The sequence below is a fragment of the Anser brachyrhynchus genome (genome assembly GCF_964034855.1).
Source record: "Anser brachyrhynchus genome assembly, chromosome: 2".
Lineage (NCBI taxonomy): Eukaryota > Metazoa > Chordata > Aves > Anseriformes > Anatidae > Anser > Anser brachyrhynchus.
In genome coordinates this window covers 154,243,716-154,249,186 of record NC_137695.1, presented here as the reverse complement: position 1 = coordinate 154,249,186, position 5,471 = coordinate 154,243,716, and positions in this window count along the sequence as shown.

The window sequence follows — 5,471 nt, the reverse complement described above, 5'->3', positions numbered from 1 at the left end:
AGCGTGGCACTGAGGGGGCGCGCATTGTCGCGGGATGTCAGTGCCAGAAGTGGCCCTTTCTCATGGAAATCAGGCAAAATAGTCCGGCATTATCCACCAGAAGGAAGGAGAGACCTTGCTTTTTCTTTGCCCTTCCTGGGAGGTTGCGTTTGAAGCGATGAGCACTGGCTCTGATATCTCGTAAGCCTCGGCTCCTTCCCCACCTCCTCCTCGCCTGCCTTGTGGCACCGTCTCCTCTTCCTCAGGTCCCACCGGTCCTTACACACTCACCTTGGTGCTCTTAAGATTTCTGGGATAAAGATGCCAAATAGGTGGCTTTGACGTGAAGGTGACAGCCGAAATCTGTGCTCACCTGCGCCGATGTACGGCACGTCGGCACCGACGACACCTTCTGATCCCTGGGGGAAGGGGAGCGCTGTCCTCGCAGAGCGGGAGGGCAAAGGGCAACGGGAGATGTGCAGGGACAAAACCGCTTCCCTGGGGACACGCTGGGGTCACGTTTACCCATCCCTTGTGCCGTATTTACAGATGGCCTTCCCAGCAGCTTGCAGGTCTTCCCAAGTTTTTAACCCGATTTGACTCAGCGGGGATTTCGGCGCGTGCGCCTGCGGGGCTTAAATATCAAAGTGTGCAAATATCTGCGTGTGCAAGCACGAAGGCTCACGTCGTGACGCTTTAATTATGAAGCACAATGCGACTGAGGCGGGCTCGTGGTTCGGATGTCAGAAGAAAAAGGCCACCCAGCAAAAATCAAGCAGTGCACACCGTCTGTGTTGCAAATTTACATTAGCACCAGCTCTGGTTAAGATGAGACGATGCACCATAGGTGGACAACATTATAATTCAGCAGACTTGTGGAATATGCAAGCTTCCTCTTATGTGACCTCAAAAAACGGGAGGCGAATATACAGCTCCGGTAGCTCTTGCCCACTTTTGGAGAAAAATCGATAAGGCATTGTGGCAACAACAGCTCAACAAACCTGTTTGTTTCGAAGCTTTTATTCTATGTTTTCCCAAACAAAAACAAACCAACAACAAAGCCTTCAAAGTTTTTATTCTATGTTTTCCCAAAACAACAAAACCAGAAAACAAAAAAAATGCTGTTTGGTGTGACAGCGACTGACCTTGTGCTGAAATTTCAGCTACTTCGGGTAAACAGTGTATATTATCTTGTAAATTAACGTATAAAGTTGTTTATAGAAAAGTGTCGATTGACGGGCTGCTTATAGCACTTCAGATTATTCTAGAAATGAAATAAAAGCCAAAATGGTTTGACTTAAGTAGATGTAGTTGTATATTTCAAAATAGTTAGATCTTTGGGAAGTTTTAAACACTTATTTTTCAGTCTGAGTGTTCGGCAGGCGGCAACGCAACAGCAAGTTGCACGTTGATGAGAAATCAGCCAGGTCACCACTTCAGGGCTAGTTAAAAAAACTCTTTTTAAAAATAATTTCCTTGCTGGATCTCTGCCTTCAAATAAGCAAGACAGACCACATTCGAGCTGTGCTCTCTGCAGATCCTGGTCTCGATGTGATAGGAATTAAACGGGTCTGTTAATGCTCTGGGAGGACGGTGTCCTGCACTTCAAAGGCGTGGAAACGGCATCCTTTCCCCTTTATCTGCCTTCAGGCAGGGCCTTCTGGATACATCTCGAGAGGAAAATGAGTATTTCTGATGCAAAATTGGTGCAAAATTGATGCAAAAACGTTGGAGCACATAAATAGCTACGGGGCACATGTGAAGCACACTGCGTTCCGCATACAGCGTGGAAGACACAGCGCGACTGCTAATCGAGAGGGTATTTAAATATCACGACTGCGTATTTATCTCAGCTCAGAGCTCGCGACGTGCAGTGTGTCACTAACACACACGCCTCCCGTGAAACGAGCTAGGAACCCCGAGTGCCTGCTGCGCCGGCCTTGCACAGAAGGGTGCTTGCTGTGCCTGCGTAACCTTTCCATGTTGACAGCGTTTGAAGCAAAGAATACATACATTAAAAAAAATAACAGTCATACACGCCGTACTGAGGCACTGAGATGTGCACCCTGCCATATGTTGCATGGGTTATGTGTGTGTGGTATCTACGCCAAATATTTGGGGAAAATTCGACGCGATCGCCCATATGCTCCCCAAACAATGGGAACGTGCTTCGAGTCATTGGGGCGGGGGGGGGGAGCAGCCCGACCCCTGGGGGATGCTGAAACACGGAGGGAGAGGGAAGAACACCAGAGATGGAGAGGAGTAGGCAAACCACCACCGCACTAGCTTGGCTATGCATGCGTCTGCAGGGAAGAGGAAGTGTTTAAACTCACATATTACGATTTCCTTTCTGCCTCCGGGCTAGAGGGAATAAGGGTTTACTCCACTGAGGAGTGTAAGAACGTGTCTTTTTCCCTTCCTCCTTCATCCTTACCTATCCACCAAGGGATTAGAGGCCTTCACTTCAAGGCACGGTTCTGCCCTTGGCTCCGCAGCCCACGTGCAGGATTCCTCCTGCTCCTGCTCTTCCCCTGCTCTCACTGCAATGTCTCCTTCACAAGAACTTTCTTTTGCCCCAAATGTGCTTTCCTGGACGCTCAGGGCTTCCACCACCACTCTTCCCCCTTGCATTGCTAGCAATTATTTCTAGGGCTTGTGGGGTGAAAGCAGTAAACTGGTTGGGGCTGCAGTGCTGAGCGGGCTACAATGTGAATGGCATGCACAGTTCGCTGTGCACCACGCGTGCAACGCACGCACACGGAGCTGCGACTGTGCACTCTGTGCCCCACACCCCTTGTGGGCCATGTACCCCTTGCACATCACACACACCGCACACAGTGCAGTGCTACACGCCACGCACCACACACCCCGTGCACTGTGTGCACCATACAGACCGTGCACACCGTGCAGTGGAACATGCCACACACTGTGCACCATACACGCAGCACGCACTCCAAGCAGCCCTGTGCACCGTGCATGCATCATGCATGCCCCAAACAGAGTACCCTCTATGCGCCATGCATGCAGCACACGCTCTGAGCAGCCCTGTGTACCTTGCATACCCCATGCACTCCAAGCACCCCGGTGCACCATGCCTGCAGCATGCATGCCCCTCACACTCAGAGTACCCCCTGAGCACCACGCATGCCCCACGCACACCCCACGCACGCCCCATGCACTCCAAGCACCCCCGTGCAGCACGCATGCACCATGCATGCTCCATGAATAACCCACACCCTCTGAGCACCCCTATGCACCATGCATGCCCCCATGCACTGAGTACCCCCATGCACATGCATACGCCATGCATGCACCATGCACTCTGAGCACCCCTGTGCATCATGCACACAGCACACTCTTGAGCACCTCTGCACACAATGTATAGCCCACGCATGACCGCATGCACTCCAAGCACCTCTGTGCACCACACATGCACCATGCATGTCCCAGGCACTCCAAGCACCCCCATGCACCACGCATGCAGCATGCACTCCAAGAACCTCTGTGCACCATCCATGCACCACGCACGCACCATACAAGACCGAGGCACTCTAAGCACTCCTGTGCACCATGCACACCCCCAAGCACTCTGAGCACCCCCTGTGCACCATAAGCACCCCATGCACTCTGAGCACCCTTATGCATCATGCATGCACCATGCATGCAGCACACTCTGAGCACCCCGTATCCCATGCATGCACCATGCATGCTCGAGTACCCTGAGCACCATGCATGCCCACGCATGCCCCACGCACTCCGAGCACCCCTGCACACCATGCATGAACCATACATACACCACAGATGCCCCCATGCGCTCCGAGCACCCCTGCACTTCATGCATGCACCATGTGCACACCATGCACTCCGAGCACCCCCATACCCCACGCATGCACCATGCACTCCAAGCACCCCCATGCACCATGCATGTCCCATGCACTGAGCACCCGTGCAGCATGCATGCTCCATGCATAACCCACACACTCCCAGCATCCCTATGCACCATGCATTCACTATGCACACCCCATGCATGCCCCCAAGCAGTCCCTGTGCATCACGCCTGCCCCAATGCACTCAGAGCATCCCCATGCACATGCATGCACCATGCATGCAGCACACGCTCTGAGCACCCCTGTGCCACCATACATGCACCATGCACTCTTAGCACCCCTGCTATGCACCATGTATGCGCCACGCACTCTGAGCACCCTTATGCATCATGCATGCACCATGCATGCAGCACACTCAGAGCACCCCCATGCCCTATGCATAAAGCACATGCCCCAAGCACCCCATGCACCATTCATGCACCATGCATGCACCATACATACCTGATGCACTCTGAGCACCCGTGCACTATGCACGCTGCATGCATGTCCCACACAGAGTACCCCCTGAGCACCATGCACACCCATGCATGCCCTACGCACTCCAAGCACCTCTGCACACCATGCATGCACCATGCACGCACCGCACACTCTGAGCACCCCAATTTCCCGCGCATGCCCCACTCACTCTGAGCACCCTGCACACCATGCATGCACCACGCATGCAACACACTCCAAGCACCCCCATATTCCACGCATGCCCCTCGCACTCCAAACACCCCCTAAACACCATGCATGCACCATGCACTCCGAGCATCCCTGCACCCCATGCATGCACCATGCACGCACCACACACTCTGAGCACCCCCATGCCCCACGCACTCCAAGCACCCTGCACACCATGCACGCACCATACACATACCATAGATGCCCTACCCACTGCGAGCACCCCTGCACCCCATGCATGCACCATGCATGGACCACACACTCCAAGCACCGCCACGCATGAACCTCCATGCAAGCACCACCATGCATGAACCAGACACACACCACAGATGCCCCCATGCACTCCGAGCACCCCTGCACACCATGCATGCACCATGCATGCACCATACATGCACCACACACTCCAAGCACCCCCATGCCCCACGCATGCCCCACGCACTCCGAGCACCCCTGCACGCCATGCATGCACCATGCATGCCCCATACATGCACCACACACTCCGAGCACCCCCATGCCCCACGCATGCCCCACGCACAACGAGCACCCCTGCACACCATGCATGCACCATGCACGCACCACACACTCCAAGCACCCCCATGCCCCATGCATTCCCCACGCACTCCAAGCACCCTGCACCCCATGCATGCACCATACACATACCATAGATGTCCCTACACACTCCGAGCACCCCTGCACACCATGGATACACCATGCATGCACCATGCATGCACCATACATGCACCACACACTCTGAGCACCCCCATGCCCCACGCACGCCCCACGCAACCCGACCACCCCCGTGCACCGTGCACGCCCCGCGCACGCCCCGCTCCCGCCCCCAGCACTCCCGCGCGCGCGCCCGCAGCCGTGTGGGCGGGGCTCCGATTAGCCCCGCCCCCCTCGCTCAGCGCGTGCGCGCCTCCGTGCGTCCGTGAGGGCGGG